Consider the following 9,928-nt stretch of genomic DNA (forward strand, 5'->3'; position numbering starts at 1 on the left):
CACACATTTCAATTTATATCCTAACTCTAAACATGAACATTGAAAGTAGTGAAAACTAAGACCCAGTGGTGTGACACTTTTTTATGATTAATGTGTCATTGTTGCAAAATAATGACTAGCTCAAATTTTTGATACCCTTACAAGTTATGATAACCATTATTTTTTATATAGTCCAAAATTGGCTTTTTATATATTGGCATAGGGGGTGCAACGCATAGACAACGACATTATCTGCACAATGTTTGATTTTGTTCTCTTTTCTTCTATTAAAGGGATTGGAGCAAGCTTTAGCGCAAGCTATGTTATTTAAATTGTCGAAATCAGTACTTATAGATAGTGATTCTTTTTTAATGCAAGAGGTTTTGAAAGGAATACATGGAGGCAACGCGAAGGTGTACACTTAAGACATTATCAAGTGATAACGTCGGGAGTCAGCAACGTTGAGGTGAATGGTAATTCTTACACTTTTGCTAATCAGGGATTTGGGTAAAGTCTCTCAAAGGAACCAGCTCTATATACAATACAACTGTGTGACTAATTGAACTTGCATTAGAGGCAACCTGTTATTAGTTGCATGTTAAGCACCACCTTAATTGGCATTCTGTATTTGAGTAATTCAGGAATATGTGGTAAATACCAGTTAGGTTACGATTTCTCTTTAGACATGTAAGAGACATATGTAAGTTATAGTTATGGATCCATCACCATGTGAACGCATCACTCCAGTTAAAAACCATTTCTCTTGCAAATGGTTTTTTTTTACATGCATTTAAGATTAAACTGTACAACGACGACTTCTTCAGGAACAAGCATGGTAGCACTTTTTACTTTTCTGGAGTTTGATCTTATGTTCAATAAAATGTGTTTTTGGTGAAAGGAGTGAGAACAACTCTTAATATATGTGCAATTAGCATACTGTTCACTTATGTAAATAACTCTTTGTCAACTCTTTCAACAAATCCATATCTCTTCATTGACTGGAAGCTCATTTTTTGGATCTAAGCATACATTATAATTGTCACATCATTGTAAATGTTATTGCAATAAGTGTACATAGAATTTCTTTTCTTAATTTTAATTGTATCTAAACATAAAAGTACTTTTTTAAGTATTTATGATTACTTGGTATATTTGGATTCTTCTCATTGTTCTCAAGTGCATTCTCAGGTGCCACAGAAAACGAAAATGTTAAAATTTTAGTTTTCATTGTTGGTGAAAGACGGTGGGCAGAGCTTACGATTGTGTGCTTTTTTCCATTAAATTGAACTTACTTGATTTCTTCAATAAGATTGTGGATAGCATTGCACTGACTTTGTTTATGATGTTAGGTGGTGTCCACAAGATCACTCATGAAGGCGCTAACCCGCGAGAAAATATCTGTTGCAAATCCCACCTAGGCAAAGTCTTCATTTCTCAAGTATATATAAGACTTCTTATTTTGTTTATATGATTTATTTCCTTTGAAGGAAACCAATATTATGAAAAGTTAACCCATCCATATGTTCTATAACAGGCCACATTTTGTAGGTAGACAACAACATTTGTTTCGCAATCCATTTACACTCTACACTTCTGGGAACTCGCCATGTGTTACATGTTTAATTACATACGTGGCCATACAACATGAAACTACAGTGCTCTGTATTAAGGTAGTATTCAGTTTGGTTTTTCTATCTGTTTCATTCCTCCAACACTCAATTGTTCTTTTTAGTCTCTGTATTGTGGGGTGAGACATTATATTCATATTAGCTATATATGGGAATGAATTATCTCTTCATAGTGGCTTCTTTGCATTTGAAATTAACAATCCTTATAATGTAGGCAACATACAAGGTTATTGACTAGAATGAAACTGGACAAACCACTGGGGAACTACTTCTTGACAATGACAACTTCTTGACAGTCAAAGTGTTTTAGACTTCTTCTTAGTGTGCTATCAACTGGTGGTTCATGCCTTAAATCAATCTGACATATTATACAAGCTTTCAAATTTTTTATCTCAAAAACACTCCTTCAAACTCTCTGAATTCTTCAACACAAATATCCATAACATGCCGAGAAACAGGTGAGTTTATTTTGATGTCTAATACTCTTGGTTTTTTTGCGCTTTTCAAAAATTGGCTTGATTTAACTGATCTTCATCAATACTCAATGTTAGAAATTTAATAGAAATTTAGTGGTAGCAAACAATAATCGAGCCAGGTTTTATAATAAAGTTGCTTGCCTACCAAATCATTGTGAAAACTACAGTGATTTAATTGGTAAGCAATGCTTCACCTTTACCACATCGACAATTTGTAATTCTTAGCATTAACTAAGATCAATTACTGTAGTGTCAAAAGTTCATTCTTGAGTTCTTTGATAGCATCTTCTATGGACATGATATGTTTTTAGTGGGATACCATAGTGCATAAATGGAAAAATTCCTTAACATTATGAAGCTATAACTACATGCTTCAAAGCTGTAACTAATCTTACACATAGGTTTAATTTAATGTACATAGCCATTGACGAATCGAAATGTCATTATATTTTACCTTTTGTTTTAAGGAATTGTTCTTTTCTATTTTTTAAAGCATCATTTTTCCTGATAATCTTTTCAGCAAGTTTGAAAAAGACTCAAGCAGTGCTCAATCAGCTAACCAAAAGGCTGAATAGAGGCTTGGAGATTGTAATCAGATGGCTATAACAAGTGTGATGACCAAATTCATACTTATCATTGTATAATAGAAGCTCACTGGAAATCACAACACAATTACGGAAGCTAACAAACATCATTGATCCTTCATAGTATAGGCATTGGTCTCTTACAAGTCTTTATAAGAATCCTTCACAATACTACAATATATCTTTGGTGTTGTACTTTTGGTTTTTGGTATTTGTTTGTTTCAATTACTAATTACTACACTCTTAGAAGTAGGAGATCTATTAATATTCATTGGATTTCATTCTTTTTTTACTTTTTTTTTTCGTGTGGTGAAATATTTGTTGGATCCACCTGTATATTACATATAGAAAATCCTTACAAATATTCCGTATGAGTATGATCATGAGGGAATGGATGCACACTAAGACTAGAAAATCAACAGCTTCATGTATAACCCAAAAACTATTCAGTTATAAAAAAATTAAAATCTTTTACTGCCTAATTTATTTTTTCAATTTTCTAAACTGCATAAACATCACATGTTCAGTGAACCAATTAAGCTACTAAGGTATAAAGCTCAGAGGAGGTTCAATATATGGAGCAGTAATGCGAAAAAGAATTTGCGAACCAATTAAGCTACTAAGGTATAAAGCTCAGAGGAGGTTCAATATATGGAGTAGTAATGCTAAAAAGAATGTGTAACTCTAGATCGTAATGACCAAAAAGAAAAATATGCAAGGTGACTAGGTATATGTTTGTGTAACACTTTTCACTTGCAGGTTGCATGAAACCGAAACTGATGTTGGTAGAAAACGAGAGCAGCATTTATTGAGTCACACTATAAGTTGTCATTGTTCATTATTTTTTTACTTTCAAGTTTTGGTTGCAAGTCTTTCAAGCAAACATCACAACAAATAAAAACAACTAACACATGTTGTTGGTTAGCTTATGCTTCTCAATTAGTTAGCGCATCAATGTTTTCATAACTAACTTAGCACTATCAAAAAAAGAAAAAAAAATGATTAGATGGTATTATTATTATTAAGCAAAAATTTAACATAAATCAAATATTTTATTAAGCCGAATAATGATAAAATGGGCTATCTTAGTTTATATATACACTTTTTAAAATTATTTATAGATTTTGATTTATATTTCGAATAACATATTGTTCATCCTAGAGAAGGTGATTTAACCGCTTGAGTAATATTAGAAGGCGCCTATATAAATGTTAGTTATACACGAAATTTGGATTAGTTATTACTACCAATATTCACCCTTCCATGTATGAGGATTGGTGTACATAATTCACAATACTATTCCTTTTTTTGCAGGTTACATGATAAATCCTCTAGGTTGTGTATAAAAAAAAACATACTCATTCAATTGGCTTCTCATACTTAGAACCAACTTTTTAGTTTTACTATTTATATATCGATTATTGCCACCATGGTGTCTACAACACCTCTTCTGTTTGACTTTTTTAATTAGATATTTAAAAAAATCAAACACAGAAAGTCTTTCTCTGTTATCAAAAGCATACTCATTTGCCAACCAGATATCATTTGAAGAATTAAAAAACATCATAAATTTACAAGCACAATCCCTACAAAACAAAAAAATTGAGACAAAAACATTAGTAAAAAAAAAAAAAAACTTGACTTCAGTATAAACTTTGATAAAAATAAACAGATAAAACAAACAAACAAACAAACAAAAAAAAAATCAACTTACTCTTCCATTGAGAAAAATATTCGAAGAGAACCAATAAAACAATAAAAAAAAAATACATATAAGACATGGGAAAAAAACTTTACTAAAATTTGACAAGAAGACCTTCAAACAAATCATTCTTCAAATGTAAAGAAATATCTAATAACTAGAAACAATCAGTATATCAAAAGCACTAATAATATGATATGATTTAAAAATCCAAGTACAACTACATCTATATGGTACACAAACTTTCACTCAATGAAGAAAACATATAGAAAGCTTAAGTAGCGGTTTACTGTATAGAAAACATAGCATGTTTAAGTATGCTTAACTAACGATAACAAATTAGGAAACTATAAATAACGAGAGTGAGATCAAGGGATATTAGGAAAATTAAAAGTTACCTTTGAGAGCGACTGAATTCACTTCTCACTTAAGTCAACTGAAGATAGATACTCAAGAGTCAAGATATAGGTTGCTTGGATAAGAGTGAGAAAACACGTAAAATTAGGAGATACAAGTGGTGAAAGTGACACCACGTGTTAAGTAAAGTAATGGGCCCAAAATTTGGACATCTTAATACAGCCCATTTATACAAAAAAACAGCATTTTAGTCCACATCCAAAAAGTTGGACATCTTAATACACTATAAGGCCCATTAATACAAAAAAGCAGTCTAACAAATTATTGGCGCTAGGAATTTTGATAAATTAATTTATTGTATGAATTTCAATATAGTTTGGAAGTAGGATTTTTGATAAATAATAATAAAATGAAAAAAAGTATATAATTCGGTGAACAGGTTCCGTTTAAATGAGTAATTTACATAATTATTTTTGTCATTAATTGAATGCCCATTGATTTTGTTAAATAAACGGGTTCTATTACATATATGAATTTACATAATTATTCTTTTTGGCACTATAATCATGATAAGATTCACTGTTTGTGTGGGCTAATATGGAGACTGGATTAGAAAATTTAATTTTGTGAATGTTGTATTGTTGTTGTCTTGAGAGGGCAACTGACCTGTTAACATATCATCATGTTGGTAGAAGCTACAATGTGGCTACTCCCGCTCTATGTTAGGCATCTTTTGATAGGATATTCAGTCTACAAGGACTCATTGAGTATTGAGTGGGAAAGTACAATATTTGAATCATTACAATATTTTAAATCTAAACTTTTTTGGTACATAATAATTCGATAAAAAAAAATCAATTATATGAAAACGGCCCGTTCTGTGAAAGGTGCCAATTTATGTAATTTAAGTAAATAAGTTAAAAATAAAAATAATTTTTTTTTTCACAAAATGTGAACTAAACATTTTCCGTCTATGAATTAAAGTGTAAATTAGGGGAATGACATAAGAGTTCAATGTGACTTTTCCAATTTGAATTTGTGCATGAAATAAGAAAGATGAATTCTACTTTTAAATTTTAGGATTTGTCAGTGGTTTGGTCATAAATCAAATTAATTATGTTTGTTGAGCTATTTTTTTCTTTTATTAATACTATATTATTATGCCTCAACGCCCTTTCTATGAATAATTACAATATTTTATAGTTAAATTTTTTTGATACATAATAATTTAAAAAAATATTAAAAATAATCAAATCAATTTTATGAAAACGGTCCCAGTTCGTTGAACGGGCTCAAAAACTAGTTCCACCCAGTTCAATGCACAATGTTACTTTCAACTTGAAAGACTAAAACTTTATGGTATATTTAAGTACCAAAATAATTCGATCTCCAGGCCAAAGTACTTGGAGACCATATTGTCCAAGTATCAAACCTACCACCTAATCAATCACCAGCAATTCATCAATCAATCAGTAAATCCTTATTAGCAGTTCTAGAGTGCACCTTCTTATGGGAGCGCTGGTACAATACATTCTTGATTTGAGACTCTGTCATGCAATACACTCTCACCCCTTACCTGCTGGAGAGCCCAGATGTAATAGCGTAGGTATACCTGCGTACTCTAGAATTTGGTAATCCTTATTTAACTGCGAACATACTGTCCAAGTATCAAACCTACCACCCAAACCCAATCACCCAGCAACTCATAAAAAAAACAAAAACAAAAAACCAGCAGCTCATCAATCATTGTATATCCTTCCTTTAATTGAGCCACTAAAACAGACCTGACACTGACATAAAGTATTCTGAGTTCTAACAGACCAAAATAATAAATTGCAAATGAAGCCCAGTCCCGCAAAAACCCAATCCCAAAAAAACCCAGCCACACTTGTTAACCACTATCAACACACCCCATTAGGACCGTTAGCACTTTTGGATGCTCTATTTCATAAACAAAACCCAAAAAATCCAAAAATTAGGGATTGGAGTGGTTAATCCGACACCACCTCTTTTTTGTTATATAGATAAAATATTCTCCAACAGTGTTTTGGATCGCCGGGCACAATTTTGGGACTGCAAAACCGGCCTGGCTCATTTTTTTCATTAATACAACTTTGCTAATACACATTGAAGAAAAAAAACTCTTGGTTAATGTCTTAGTCAATGTCACTTGCAGAAATGGCCAACAACCACACGTTGATATTTAATGACTTTTAAGTCTTTTAGAGGCTCAATTTCGATCTCTCTTTTCGTTATCTTCCTGGAAACGTCCTTAGCTGTGTTATATGTTCAGCTATGTTATTGAAGTATATATAAATGGTAATTTTAAACTACAATCCAAGCCAAGTTAGAAGTCAGAAGTTTTTGTTCATATCTTTACATAAAGCTTTACATATCTGCCTGGTTGAGTGCTATGAATCTCAGTTCATGTTTGTTTTTGGTTCTGTTGGTCTCTGGAGCAATCTCACAGACTATTTATACGGGAAAGGTATGTGGTACTGCATTGGCATCCCCGAACGAGATCACTGGCTATGATCAAATACATGGTCATTACTCTAGCGGCATACTTTACGAAGAGAAGGCAAGGCGAAGTCTAAGAGATGGGGGACCACGGACACCCTCCCCAACCGCTAACAAGTTAAGAGGTCTACCTGTTGTGCCTCCTGATACTCCTCCTCTCTGTGCTTGTTTTGCCACCGCCCCCTCCCCCACCGAAGTCCCAACTACTATTACATAAATAAATAAATAAGACAAATCATGTAGTAAGGCCAGTCGTCCTAATATATAACCCGTTTACATTGGGTATTTGTTTTACGGTACTTGGTGCTGTGGTGCGATTTGCTTACTTTTCAGCTCTTTCCTGCACCCTATTGTTTGCTTACCAAGGTTTTTCTTTTGGTTGTCACAGTTGTCAATTGATTCCTCAAAGAGTCCAAACCTATGTAGCTTATGTTTACAAAGTGAAAATGAAGAAATAAGATGATTCCTTAAAATGATTTGTTAGCTCTCATTGCAACTAACCTCACCAGCTGTCATAACAAAATTGTAACAAACTCTAACAGATCCCCCAACTAACTGAGCTAAACAAAAAAAAAAGCATGTGAGAACACGTGACATTTATTTTCCTCTTCTTTTCTAGTTTCACGACAAAGTCATCCCAACAAATCAACAATAAACACTTATTACTTATTGTAAAAACTGGGGATCTATCTAGAATCCCCTAATTCCATCTCTTTCTCACAAATCTCTTTTGCGAAAACGGGAAATCTAAACAATCATAGCTAATTGATTAAAGTCAGTCATTCATTTGTGTAATTGCACATTCTTTATTATTGGGATCAGCGAATTGATTCGACTAAATTTTTGAAAAGGTCCAAGTTCCCTTTTGAGTCTTTGAATTGAAATCACTAAGAGCATTTGCAATGCAGGTGATAGTTTTCACCCCCTCTATCACCGCCACCTCCTCACTTTTCACCCCCTCTATCACCAACCCGGTGATAAACAAGGTGAATTGTCTGCAATCTGAAAGGTGATAAAAACATCTCCGGACGGGATGTTAGATTCCGTCTCTGAGTATTTTTATATTTGAGACGGATGTAACATCCCGTCGATATTTTATAACGGAGGCGGGATGTAACATCCCGATGTCAATACCAATACCAAATGTTGAGCGGGCTCCATTTTCACTTCATTTCCAGCCAAAAATTCTGATTTTGTAGCCTCCATTAACAACCTTTGAACACAAATTTCCATTCATAATGACTTCTCCACCCCAACCCATCCCCACCAACCTCACCACATGAAGAGCATTCCCGATGGTTTGGAAATGTCAAAATTCCAAAAAAGGGCAAAAGGATCGTCGTCAAGAACGTAATGTAATGGGGCTAGGAGGACGAAATTGAACTTGGGTTTAATTTTCCACCGCGTTAATGAAATCGAGGACCACCCACCATTAGCGTCAACATCGGTCCCACATTAGAAAATCAGTGAAGCGGAATCTCAAGTAAGTTTTGATTTTTTATTTTAATTATTATTATTTTTATGTTAGTTTATATCAAGTTTGTTGTTGTTTGAATTTGTCGTATTATTTTAGTTTGAATTTGTATTAGTTTATATTAGTTTATTTTAGTTTGAATTTGTCGTATTATTTTAGTTTGAATTTGTATTAGTTTATATTAGTTTATTTTAGTTTGAATTTGTCGATTATTATTTTAGTTTGAATTTGTATTAGTTTATATTAGTTTATTTTAGTTTGAATTTGTCGTATTATTATTTTAGTTTGAATTTGTATTAGTTTATATTAGTTTATTTTAGTTTGAATTTATCGTATTATTTTAGTTTGAATTTGTATTAGTTTATATTAGTTTATTTTAGTTTGAATTTGTCGTATTATTTTAGTTTGAATTTGTATTAGTTTATATTAGTTTATTTTAGTTTGAATTTGTCGTATTATTTTTTAGTTTGAATTTGTATTAGTTTATATTAGTTTATTTTAGTTTGAATTATATCGTATTGCGTGTTTGTTGAATGTAGGAAGTACACTTATGGAAAGTCGTTGTGCACTTTCAAATGTTAATGTCGTGGTGGCGTTGTATGAAATAAAAAACGGATCCTAATTTTGTCACGGTTACTCGATATTATATCCGCCACACCATTTGGGAGTTTTTGAATTCTAATTTGGGACAAAATGATCAAAGGCGTTGTTGTTTGGGATAGTTGGCGGTGGTGGCCAACTACCCACACATTTCATTTCCCATGGGGTGAGCTTGGGATTACCCCTCTTGATTTCACAATGCTCACGGGTATCCCAATTGGTTATGGAGATGCCGCTCCTTTTGATGAAACTTTAGAGGTTTTACTACGGCGATGAAGTTTTTTGAAGGTTTTGATTTGGTTGAAGATGATGAGCAAGACGAGATTTTGAGATTATCGGCCGAAAGCGGTAAGGAGGAGCTATAAATATGAGTTGGTTTTACTTCGAGATATTTGAATAGACTCGAAGAGAAGAAAAAGACTATCATATTGGTGAGGAGTCGATCCACGAGTATGTGCGCGCCTTCCTCTTCTACTTTGTTGGTGCGGTATTATTTGGATATCTTTGATAGTTATTTACGTGATCGGGTGGATAGCCATTTGTCTCTGATAGAGAGGATGTGGGATTATGACCGGGTCAATCCATCTTGGCATACCTTTACCGGCTAG

Source organism: Coptis chinensis, chromosome 1, assembly GCF_015680905.1.
Source record: "Coptis chinensis isolate HL-2020 chromosome 1, ASM1568090v1, whole genome shotgun sequence".
Taxonomy (NCBI): domain Eukaryota; kingdom Viridiplantae; phylum Streptophyta; class Magnoliopsida; order Ranunculales; family Ranunculaceae; genus Coptis; species Coptis chinensis.